Source organism: Dendrobates tinctorius, unplaced genomic scaffold (genome assembly GCF_039654945.1).
Source record: "Dendrobates tinctorius isolate UK_male_01 unplaced genomic scaffold, ASM3965494v1 ptg000212l, whole genome shotgun sequence".
Lineage (NCBI taxonomy): Eukaryota > Metazoa > Chordata > Amphibia > Anura > Dendrobatidae > Dendrobates > Dendrobates tinctorius.
Window position 1 is genome coordinate 2,772,351 of NW_027361879.1, and position 12,936 is coordinate 2,785,286.

General features: G+C 42.8%; 4 non-coding genes across 4 annotated transcripts; all 4 read left to right on the top strand.

Moving 5' to 3' along the window:
• Window positions 1–6,659: 6,659 nt before the first annotated feature.
• LOC141058516 (U2 spliceosomal RNA) lies at window positions 6,660–6,847 on the top strand. Its single transcript, XR_012222206.1, has one exon. It is a non-coding gene; the product is annotated as a U2 spliceosomal RNA (small nuclear RNA).
• A 1,574-nt stretch (window positions 6,848–8,421) lies between these two features.
• On the top strand, window positions 8,422–8,612 carry LOC141058527 (U2 spliceosomal RNA). Its single transcript, XR_012222216.1, has one exon. It is a non-coding gene; the product is annotated as a U2 spliceosomal RNA (small nuclear RNA).
• A 1,574-nt stretch (window positions 8,613–10,186) lies between these two features.
• On the top strand, window positions 10,187–10,377 carry LOC141058539 (U2 spliceosomal RNA). The gene has a single exon (XR_012222227.1). It is a non-coding gene; the product is annotated as a U2 spliceosomal RNA (small nuclear RNA).
• Window positions 10,378–11,951: 1,574 nt separating this feature from the next.
• Window positions 11,952–12,142, top strand: LOC141058551 (U2 spliceosomal RNA). Its single transcript, XR_012222238.1, has one exon. It is a non-coding gene; the product is annotated as a U2 spliceosomal RNA (small nuclear RNA).
• Window positions 12,143–12,936: the final 794 nt, after the last annotated feature.

Sequence of the window (12,936 nt, forward strand, 5' to 3'; positions counted from 1 at the left end):
TCAAAGATTTGTGCATCACTACATGGAATATCATCTTCCCCCCTTCCTTCAAGTGGACCGGGCGAGAGGCACGAATCTCCAAATGGAAAACTGAACAGCTCTTCAGCGCTTCGAGTGTCCAAGTGTGGGATCAATTGTCTCCGGGCACTCAGCATGGTGGGAGGAAGGAGGATCAGGCAGGGTAAGGAATATGCGGTACTGATTCACGTCAACTGTGACTTGACCGTGTTGAAGACAGTCTACTGGTGGTGGATAAGAAACTGGAAGTATTATCCACTATCCAACTAACATCCTTTTCACACTGCTCGGGTTTCAATAGTGCTGTCTTGCCGCGGTCTCCTAGGACCTTGTACACTAAGGTCCAACTAGAAGATGTGGGTGTTTTTGGTGGCCCCAATTTCAGCTTGCCCACGTCCTTGGCCTGCCATCACCATCACGTCCACTTCCCCATCCCTTGCCACACGCCTTGGCCATTGTAAATGGACTAGAATATTAGACATGTTCAATAGAAAAAGGTGATTTGTGAGGCAACTTGTATGTGATACGTGTAATGGAAAACCACACTTTTACATATCTGTCCTTTAGTTTAAAATGTGATTTGTCTTATCAGATTTAATAAGTACTATAACAGACTGCAAATAAAATACAATGTATAGGGCTAAAATGGCCCAATTTTTGGCAAGGATAAATGAGGCCTGTATTTTTTATAAATTTTTTGCTTGAAAAACTGTTTTATATAAGTCCAGTTATACCCCGGGACCCAAAAAGAAAACAGCTGTAAGCGGGACAAACTTTGAGAGAGCGCACACAGATATGAGCTGCACGCAGAAAAGAAAACAGCTCTAAACTCCAAAAAAGAAAACAGCCGTAAACTGGCCAAACTTTGAGCACACAAAGATATGAGCTGGCATGTTGCTCGGCGGGCAAGTACACCGAGTACGGTGATACTCGGGCAAGTACACGTTTGCTCATCACTAGATGCGATAAATTTTCCTGTCATTTGTGGTTAGGAGGAGAGGCCTACGCCGAGTACCTGGACAATAACCGAGGGGGACCATCTTCTAGGTTCCTGGGGTATCTGTTTCCTGGGAGCAGAGCTAGGGGATGGGATGGACCGCTGAGACTGACAGGGCAGTTAGGGGAGGAGTCAAGAGAAGAGGGGCGGAGAGGGCCAGACTGTGTGTGTGTGAGTCAGCAGAACGAGAGGGAAGGAGGTGGAGACTTGGTGAGGGCCAAGGAGTGAGAACCACGAGCAGCTACCAGAGAGGACAGCGACAGGAGGGAGACTCTCGTTGGACTGCAGGGAGACGGCGCCGAGCTTACTGACAAAATAAGATGGCTGCCTCACTCCAGCTCGGTTTTTGCCGAATTAGTCGTGTTCTCCCAATCCTTGTTTGTGTATTGGCTCTGTTAGTTGCGTAACAATAGCCTTAACGGCATTTATCTATAAAAGTTAAAGTTTAAAGTCATATCTGTCTCGCGTCTCATCACTGCATCCTGTGTTCCTGCTATTACCACATGTGGACAAAAGTTTTATTGGCTGCCTACCTGATCATGGTTTTGTTTTTACATAGTGAGCCAGACCCTGATTTTCCATTTGTTAATCAGATTTTGAATACTGCTGACTGGCATTATCAATTTTTTGAACATCTTTTTGTATCCCTTTCTTATTTTACACAGTTCAGCTACCTTTTCCCGTAGATCCGCTGACCATGTTTTCGCTTTCTCATGATTCACAATCCAGAAACATTGTGAGTGGATGAAAGATGCAAGAGCCTGTCTGTATCTCATAATCTCATTCAGCATTTATGCAGACACTGATTGCAAGCAAACAGTTTACAGGTGGGGGTGTTACCTTTAGTAGCCATGCAAACCCATTTGTGTCAAATTCTGTGCATATTATCATGCTAAAATCACAAGGGTATTTAATCATTAGATCAGTGTCATTTGGATGTTTTGGGTTGGTTGTCATTATGATTTAGAAAACACAGTATTTTGACAATAAATGGTTTCACCCAACCACAAACCATGACTGGAGAAAAAGTTTTGGTGTTACCATTCACATTCTCTGAAAGGCCAAGAAAGCAAAACTTCTTTAAAGGGTATGTTAATTTTTTAGCACAACTGTATGTATGTATGTATGTATGTATGTATGTATGTATGTATATATATATATATATATATATATATATTAATTTTAACCTCCTGTATTCCCTGCACCTTTCTCAAAAGATGTAACCATGTATAAATCTGTCCTTTTTAAAAGGTTGAACGCATGTGCCAATGCATCAACGCATGTGCCATGACAGAATAATATTTGTATTAATATGGTTATCAAATATTTTTTAGAGTGTTGTCACTCTATGTTCATCAATGTGGTAATTATTGGTCCAGTAATATGAATTTCATTCTAGACAGTAACATTAACTCCTTTCTGATGTTGTTCGTAATTAGAGTTGAGCGATACCGTCCGATACTTCAAAGTATCGGATCGGAAATGGATCGGCCGATCTTAAAAAAAATTATCGGTATCGCCGATTCCGATACCGGAAGTCCCATTCAAGTCTATGGGACTTCCGGTATCGGAATAAGAAAAACCCTATTTTTGCCTTGTACAGCCTCTCTGGGGTCTGTATGGGCCTTTCGGGGGGCTGTGCTGGCCTGCCAGGGGGTCTCTCTGTGCAGGCTCCGGTGGTCTGTGCCGGCCTGCCGGGGGGCTGTGCCGGCCTGCCGGTGGTCTGTGCAGGCTTCGGGGGTCTGTGCAGGCATCGTCCGATGGGACTACAAGTCCCATCGGGCGATGCCTGCTACCATGACAGTGATTGACACATTAGCCAATGATGGGACAGTAGTAGTCCCATCATCCGGCTAATGTGTTGAATGTAAAAAAAAAAAAAAATTACATGCTACATACATGCTACATGCATACAACATGCATACTACATATATACTACATGTAACATACATACTACATATATACTACATGCAACATGCATACTACATGCATGCTACATACATGCTACATACTACATACATGCTACATTCATACTACATATATACTACATGCATGCAACATACATACTACATATATACTACATGCATACTACATACATGCTACATACTACATGCATGCTACATACTACATGCTACATATATACTACATACTACATATATACTACATGCATGCAACATACATACTACATATATACTACATGCATGCAACATACATACTACATATATACTACATGCATGCAACCTACATACTACATATATACTACATGCATACTACATATATGCTACATACTACATGCATGCTACATACATACTACATACTACATATATGATCATACATACTACATGCTACATACATACTACATATATACTATATGCATGTTACATACATACTGCATGCATGCTACATACATACTACATGCATGCTACATACATACTACATGCATGCTACATACATACTACATACATACTACATGCATGCTACATACATACTACATGCATGCTACATACATACTACATGCATGCTACATACATACTACATGCTACATACATACTACATGCTACATACATACTACATACATACTATATATATACTACATGCATACTACATACATGCTACATACTACATGCATGCTACATACATACTACATGCATGCTACATACATACTACATGCTACATACATACTACATACATACTACATGCATGCTACATACATACTACATGCATGCTACATACATACTACATGCTACATATATACTACATACATACTACATATATACTATATGCATGCTACATACATACTACATGCTACATACATACTACATACATACTACATGCATGCTACATACAATACATTCATACAATACATACATAGACATACAGTACATATAACATAGAGTAACATACTTACCAATACTTGTCACATTGTTCCCCGAAGCCATTGTCTTTTACGGAATAAATATTAACATAACAAACCACAAAAATACTCACCCATGATCCGAAGCAGTCCACGAGTGTGTCCCACGACGATCTTGGGTAGAGAACTGCAGCATCAGCTGATGCTGCCGCTCTCTACGGGCTGCAGGAATCCAATGACGGAAGGTAGGTATCCTTCCGCACTGTATTCCTCCGCCACTTAAAAAAAAAAAGTCCCTAGTCTCATTTTATGCCATTGCTGCGTGGGAAATTCCTTTACCAGAATAGGGAGTTCACCATACCTCAGTGACGAAGGGGAAAATGAACTCACAACAGGTCCCCATGGGGGGGGGGTAGATGTTAATGCAGCAAGAAGGATTAATCTCCTGAGCAAAAGCATGTACCTGGGGTGATTGATGATGGGGGATGTAAGGAGCAGTGTAGCAGAAAGAAGCAAGGAGGGAAAAGGAATTCAGTCTTTACTTTTACTGATGTTAGATGTATGATGAGTCCAGGGCTTCTGGTCACTAGGTTGGAGGTCTGACCATTTTGGATGCAGACTAAGTGCTTAGAAAGAGCCTTCCTTTCTATGTAATCTCTTTGAAGATTCAACAGCTTATGAGCTGATCTGTAATCCTTGCTTGTGCTCTCTATGGCATCTACAGCCAGTCTACATTGCGTCATCTTTGGAAGCTGTTCTCTGTCCCAGCTCTGAACCCTCTATTATGCGGTGCTTCTAATGCTCTAAGGGGTGACCTGAGGACCCGCAGTACCCAGGTCTCCAGATTCTGCTTCAGGATTGGCATTCGCTGGTCGCCCTGGAGTCTGTTCCCTCCCCCCTACTCTCTTTGACAAATCCTATGGTGAGCTTTTGATAGCTTCAGCACCGGGAATCTCCATGTGCTCTTTTTTTGGTTCCCTTCCTCCACACTGCAGTACACTACACTACACTACTCTCCACTCTACTCTTTCCTGCCATCCAGAAAAGGCAGTCACCCTACATACTATGGGCTTGTGCTCCCCCTTCTGGTCATGGATGAGCTTTTATGTGGATACATGGTGTAGTTACAGTAGGGCTCTCCAGCTACTTCCAGACATGATACCACAACTGATTAGAGAGGTCACTACTGATTAGAAGGGCGATAGTATTGTGGAAGCCAGACCACAGGGGTGCCCTACATGCCCTGTGGTTGGCGTTCATTTCAAGTGAGCATTTGAGCTACACATAAGTGATCTGATACTCACCTGTATGTAGAAGGAGCTCTGAAGATACTGTAGTTTCTAGTTTCCTATGTAGACTATTGCAATATAGCAAATTATGTAAAAAAATGTAACTAAAAATTATTTTAAATTTTATAAATATAAAAGATGAAATCACCCCCCCTTTCACTACATTCCAACATAAAAACTCAAAAGCTTCAAATATAGACCTATTTGGTATCACTGTGTTCATAATCGCATGATCTATCAGTCTGAAAAAAAGAGTTAAGCTGATAGCTAATGGGGGAGAAAAAATATTAAAAATTCAGAATTCCTTTATTTTGCCACTAGGCTACATACATTGCAATAAAATGCAATAAAATACAATAACATGTAATATAATAGTGTGCAATTAATCAAATCTACACTAACTACAATGTTATCCAAAACAAATTTAGCTCGTTAGTCCAAAAAATAACTCCTTAGTCTGTGAACTTGTAATGATATACCTTGAGAATTATAATGGATGGCAGGTCATTTTTATAATTTAGTTAGTCGTATGTAAAACCCAAGAAAAAAAAAGTTGAATTGACCTTTTTATATGTATTAATACTTTTCTTTTTTTTTACCGTGTTCCAGTGCATGCTATAGTAAAAGTAATGTTGTGGTTTAAAATTCCAACTTGCTCCACAAAAACAAGCCCTAGGCCTTACATGGTTGACCAAAAATGTTTATAAAGAAATAAATTATGTCTGGGAAGAAAGGGGAGGCCAAAAAACACAGAAATTCGAAAAATGTAATACCCCAGGTAGTTAATGGGTTAATGCACTATAGCGCTATACTATAGTGTCAGCAAAAAGATTACATCTAATAATAATGTAAACCAAAGACAAATGATTATTACATGAAAGCACAAAGTACCAATATATGTGTGTGTCTTTTGTGTTTTGTCTCCTTATGAATACTATAATGAATAGTCATCCCACTGAGAGATGCTAAAATTTCAGTATGGATCACACAGTGCCTAAAATTAGTGACATATGTCTGTATAAAACTTTTGCCTTTCATCCAATTAATTGCTTCACAGTAGTTTAGGCAAGTATAGATTTCCAAACCAACAACTCAAAATACAAGAAAAAAATTTTTAAAACCATATTCAATACACATGCGTTTAACTTTCCCACCAAAAAAAATTGAGTTAGTGTTTGAGACCTTATATGTTGATTCCATTGTCAGTGCAGTCTATTTTAGTTGGAGAGAGAGAGAGAAATAATATACTTGACACAGCAAAATAGCAACGGGTAAAAGCATAAATAAGATTTTAGATATGCTGATGTTTATGAATAAATTAACAAAAATTAAAATAATTATAGAGTAGCTTAATGACGTGCTGCTGAAGTCTCCGTAATTGTGTTAGCAGTTTCAAATAGCATGGCAGTAAAAGTTTTAAAACTTTATTAATAGAGGCTTTTGTCTTTAAAATGCTATACAGCTTGGTTAACAGATATAGACGCTTGTTTTTGCACCCGTCGTCGTCGTCGCCGCCGCTCAAGATCAAGTGTAGTATCTGTTCTTATCAGTTTAATATCTGATACGTCCCCTATCTGGGGACCATATATTAAATGGATTTTTAGAACAGGGAGATGGAAAAAGAGCTTGCTCACTTCACTCCACGTATCAGCCCAGTATGGCAGTTTCTCTGGGAATGGTGCACTCACTCTCTTAAGCGGTTTCCAAAGACAGATTGAATTGAAATCGGGATAAGCAAGTAGTGTTTTCAAAGCATGATTTGAATGCTTTTTTCCAATGTCGCTGCTCTGCAATTAGTTTTTCTTGGTCCAAGTTGCACATTTCCAATTCCTTAGCCTTGATTTAACTTGACCAACTCTTCTACTACTACTACTACTACTACTACTACTACTCTTATTCACCGCTATATGGGAGGCATTGCACTGTATTCAATGTGTCCGTAAAATAATGATCTATCTTGGCCTTTGCTGTTTGGTAGGTATAGGTGTGACAAGCTGCAGTAATGTGTTTGGCTTTGGATAGCTACATTTCTGCACACCCACCTGCTACAAGGCCTGCAGCCCCTTCGCCTCAGAACTTCCCCAGTCTTAATTCAAGCATTCAATTCCTACCACATCCCTCATGCAATGATATGTCGCTTCATTTTTGAAACATTGTCCCCCTCTTGTGGCCTTCCAACTTTGAAATTTACTGTTCAATTTTGAATTAATTCATATATGAATAAAATGGAAAAGCAACGATTTATCTGGCGAGTTATTTGAATGTTCTGCCTACGTCCACCTGTCTGACAGACGGACGGTATTCTAGTGGCTTGTAGCAGCAGCAGCAGCTAGGTGCGCTGCTTGCCTGCAGTAAATAGGATGTGTCCATCCATGGAACACTGTGATAGGAATCATGCCATTCATAGCACACAATGCTTGGATGTGTTCGACCACGTCTCACAATGGGACCACGTGTCACAATGGGCAGCCCACAGTCTGTAGCAGCTGCGCAGTAGTATTCAGCTTCAGTCTGCTGAGTGAGCCTGAGCAGACAGGTGGGCCATGCTCGCCTCCTGGTTACAATATCTGGCACCAGGAGAGTTAGGCCACGTTCACACGCTGCGGATTCCGCTGCGGATTAATCCGCACGGATTTAGCAAAAACCGCAGATAATCCGCAGGTCCAAAGACCTGCGGATTATCTGCGGTTTTGCCTGCGGTTTGGTCCTGCGGATTCACTATCTCCACAATGGTGGAGATAGGAACCCGCAGCGTTTTCCACAGAAAGAATTGACATGCAATTCTTTCTGCGGATTCAAAACCGCAGCAAATCCGCGCGGTTTTTTCCGCAGCGTCGGCACAGCGTTTTTTTTTACCCATTCAAATGAATGGTACTGTACACCGCAGCTAAAACTGCTGCGTGTCTGTAGCGGCCAATCCGCAGCGTGTGCACACAGCCTTAAAGCAAGACCTTTCATTTAGGGAGGGTAGTAGAGGGGGCGGTGTAGGAGCAGTGCTCCTCTGGCCTCTTTCCTAGTACTGAAGCGCGTTTGACCGTGAGGGGAGGGTGGCCTAACAAAAAAGGGGTTGGCCTATGCAAATTAAAAGCGCGTGGAGTGGAATCCTGGGGGAAAAAAAAAAAAAAAAAATCAGCCGCCTGCGCTTTTGTTATGCGCCCAGACTTGGTTTGAATGTCTTCCTCAGGGTGGTGTCTGTGTCATTCTCCACAATGGGTGCCTGTCTTAAGCCCTGTGGCCTTGCAAGCGGCAAACCATTTCTGGTTATCGCTTCTCGGCCTTTTGGCTAAGATCAAGTGTAGTATCTGTTCTTATCAGTTTAATATCTGATACGTCCCCTATCTGGGGACCATATATTAAATGGATTTTTAGAACAGGGAGATGGAAAAAGAGCTTGCTCACTTCACTCCACGTATCAGCCCAGTATGGCAGTTTCTCTGGGAATGGTGCACTCACTCTCTTAAGCGGTTTCCAAAGACAGATTGAATTGAAATCGGGATAAGCAAGTAGTGTTTTCAAAGCATGATTTGAATGCTTTTTTCCAATGTCGCTGCTCTGCAATTAGTTTTTCTTGGTCCAAGTTGCACATTTCCAATTCCTTAGCCTTGATTTAACTTGACCAACTCTTCTACTACTACTACTACTACTACTACTACTACTCTTATTCACCGCTATATGGGAGGCATTGCACTGTATTCAATGTGTCCGTAAAATAATGATCTATCTTGGCCTTTGCTGTTTGGTAGGTATAGGTGTGACAAGCTGCAGTAATGTGTTTGGCTTTGGATAGCTACATTTCTGCACACCCACCTGCTACAAGGCCTGCAGCCCCTTCGCCTCAGAACTTCCCCAGTCTTAATTCAAGCATTCAATTCCTACCACATCCCTCATGCAATGATATGTCGCTTCATTTTTGAAACATTGTCCCCCTCTTGTGGCCTTCCAACTTTGAAATTTACTGTTCAATTTTGAATTAATTCATATATGAATAAAATGGAAAAGCAACGATTTATCTGGCGAGTTATTTGAATGTTCTGCCTACGTCCACCTGTCTGACAGACGGACGGTATTCTAGTGGCTTGTAGCAGCAGCAGCAGCTAGGTGCGCTGCTTGCCTGCAGTAAATAGGATGTGTCCATCCATGGAACACTGTGATAGGAATCATGCCATTCATAGCACACAATGCTTGGATGTGTTCGACCACGTCTCACAATGGGACCACGTGTCACAATGGGCAGCCCACAGTCTGTAGCAGCTGCGCAGTAGTATTCAGCTTCAGTCTGCTGAGTGAGCCTGAGCAGACAGGTGGGCCATGCTCGCCTCCTGGTTACAATATCTGGCACCAGGAGAGTTAGGCCACGTTCACACGCTGCGGATTCCGCTGCGGATTAATCCGCACGGATTTAGCAAAAACCGCAGATAATCCGCAGGTCCAAAGACCTGCGGATTATCTGCGGTTTTGCCTGCGGTTTGGTCCTGCGGATTCACTATCTCCACAATGGTGGAGATAGGAACCCGCAGCGTTTTCCACAGAAAGAATTGACATGCAATTCTTTCTGCGGATTCAAAACCGCAGCAAATCCGCGCGGTTTTTTCCGCAGCGTCGGCACAGCGTTTTTTTTTACCCATTCAAATGAATGGTACTGTACACCGCAGCTAAAACTGCTGCGTGTCTGTAGCGGCCAATCCGCAGCGTGTGCACACAGCCTTAAAGCAAGACCTTTCATTTAGGGAGGGTAGTAGAGGGGGCGGTGTAGGAGCAGTGCTCCTCTGGCCTCTTTCCTAGTACTGAAGCGCGTTTGACCGTGAGGGGAGGGTGGCCTAACAAAAAAGGGGTTGGCCTATGCAAATTAAAAGCGCGTGGAGTGGAATCCTGGGGGAAAAAAAAAAAAAAAAAATCAGCCGCCTGCGCTTTTGTTATGCGCCCAGACTTGGTTTGAATGTCTTCCTCAGGGTGGTGTCTGTGTCATTCTCCACAATGGGTGCCTGTCTTAAGCCCTGTGGCCTTGCAAGCGGCAAACCATTTCTGGTTATCGCTTCTCGGCCTTTTGGCTAAGATCAAGTGTAGTATCTGTTCTTATCAGTTTAATATCTGATACGTCCCCTATCTGGGGACCATATATTAAATGGATTTTTAGAACAGGGAGATGGAAAAAGAGCTTGCTCACTTCACTCCACGTATCAGCCCAGTATGGCAGTTTCTCTGGGAATGGTGCACTCACTCTCTTAAGCGGTTTCCAAAGACAGATTGAATTGAAATCGGGATAAGCAAGTAGTGTTTTCAAAGCATGATTTGAATGCTTTTTTCCAATGTCGCTGCTCTGCAATTAGTTTTTCTTGGTCCAAGTTGCACATTTCCAATTCCTTAGCCTTGATTTAACTTGACCAACTCTTCTACTACTACTACTACTACTACTACTACTACTCTTATTCACCGCTATATGGGAGGCATTGCACTGTATTCAATGTGTCCGTAAAATAATGATCTATCTTGGCCTTTGCTGTTTGGTAGGTATAGGTGTGACAAGCTGCAGTAATGTGTTTGGCTTTGGATAGCTACATTTCTGCACACCCACCTGCTACAAGGCCTGCAGCCCCTTCGCCTCAGAACTTCCCCAGTCTTAATTCAAGCATTCAATTCCTACCACATCCCTCATGCAATGATATGTCGCTTCATTTTTGAAACATTGTCCCCCTCTTGTGGCCTTCCAACTTTGAAATTTACTGTTCAATTTTGAATTAATTCATATATGAATAAAATGGAAAAGCAACGATTTATCTGGCGAGTTATTTGAATGTTCTGCCTACGTCCACCTGTCTGACAGACGGACGGTATTCTAGTGGCTTGTAGCAGCAGCAGCAGCTAGGTGCGCTGCTTGCCTGCAGTAAATAGGATGTGTCCATCCATGGAACACTGTGATAGGAATCATGCCATTCATAGCACACAATGCTTGGATGTGTTCGACCACGTCTCACAATGGGACCACGTGTCACAATGGGCAGCCCACAGTCTGTAGCAGCTGCGCAGTAGTATTCAGCTTCAGTCTGCTGAGTGAGCCTGAGCAGACAGGTGGGCCATGCTCGCCTCCTGGTTACAATATCTGGCACCAGGAGAGTTAGGCCACGTTCACACGCTGCGGATTCCGCTGCGGATTAATCCGCACGGATTTAGCAAAAACCGCAGATAATCCGCAGGTCCAAAGACCTGCGGATTATCTGCGGTTTTGCCTGCGGTTTGGTCCTGCGGATTCACTATCTCCACAATGGTGGAGATAGGAACCCGCAGCGTTTTCCACAGAAAGAATTGACATGCAATTCTTTCTGCGGATTCAAAACCGCAGCAAATCCGCGCGGTTTTTTCCGCAGCGTCGGCACAGCGTTTTTTTTTACCCATTCAAATGAATGGTACTGTACACCGCAGCTAAAACTGCTGCGTGTCTGTAGCGGCCAATCCGCAGCGTGTGCACACAGCCTTAAAGCAAGACCTTTCATTTAGGGAGGGTAGTAGAGGGGGCGGTGTAGGAGCAGTGCTCCTCTGGCCTCTTTCCTAGTACTGAAGCGCGTTTGACCGTGAGGGGAGGGTGGCCTAACAAAAAAGGGGTTGGCCTATGCAAATTAAAAGCGCGTGGAGTGGAATCCTGGGGGAAAAAAAAAAAAAAAAAATCAGCCGCCTGCGCTTTTGTTATGCGCCCAGACTTGGTTTGAATGTCTTCCTCAGGGTGGTGTCTGTGTCATTCTCCACAATGGGTGCCTGTCTTAAGCCCTGTGGCCTTGCAAGCGGCAAACCATTTCTGGTTATCGCTTCTCGGCCTTTTGGCTAAGATCAAGTGTAGTATCTGTTCTTATCAGTTTAATATCTGATACGTCCCCTATCTGGGGACCATATATTAAATGGATTTTTAGAACAGGGAGATGGAAAAAGAGCTTGCTCACTTCACTCCACGTATCAGCCCAGTATGGCAGTTTCTCTGGGAATGGTGCACTCACTCTCTTAAGCGGTTTCCAAAGACAGATTGAATTGAAATCGGGATAAGCAAGTAGTGTTTTCAAAGCATGATTTGAATGCTTTTTTCCAATGTCGCTGCTCTGCAATTAGTTTTTCTTGGTCCAAGTTGCACATTTCCAATTCCTTAGCCTTGATTTAACTTGACCAACTCTTCTACTACTACTACTACTACTACTACTACTACTCTTATTCACCGCTATATGGGAGGCATTGCACTGTATTCAATGTGTCCGTAAAATAATGATCTATCTTGGCCTTTGCTGTTTGGTAGGTATAGGTGTGACAAGCTGCAGTAATGTGTTTGGCTTTGGATAGCTACATTTCTGCACACCCACCTGCTACAAGGCCTGCAGCCCCTTCGCCTCAGAACTTCCCCAGTCTTAATTCAAGCATTCAATTCCTACCACATCCCTCATGCAATGATATGTCGCTTCATTTTTGAAACATTGTCCCCCTCTTGTGGCCTTCCAACTTTGAAATTTACTGTTCAATTTTGAATTAATTCATATATGAATAAAATGGAAAAGCAACGATTTATCTGGCGAGTTATTTGAATGTTCTGCCTACGTCCACCTGTCTGACAGACGGACGGTATTCTAGTGGCTTGTAGCAGCAGCAGCAGCTAGGTGCGCTGCTTGCCTGCAGTAAATAGGATGTGTCCATCCATGGAACACTGTGATAGGAATCATGCCATTCATAGCACACAATGCTTGGATGTGTTCGACCACGTCTCACAATGGGACCACGTGTCACAATGGGCAGCCCACAGTCTGTAG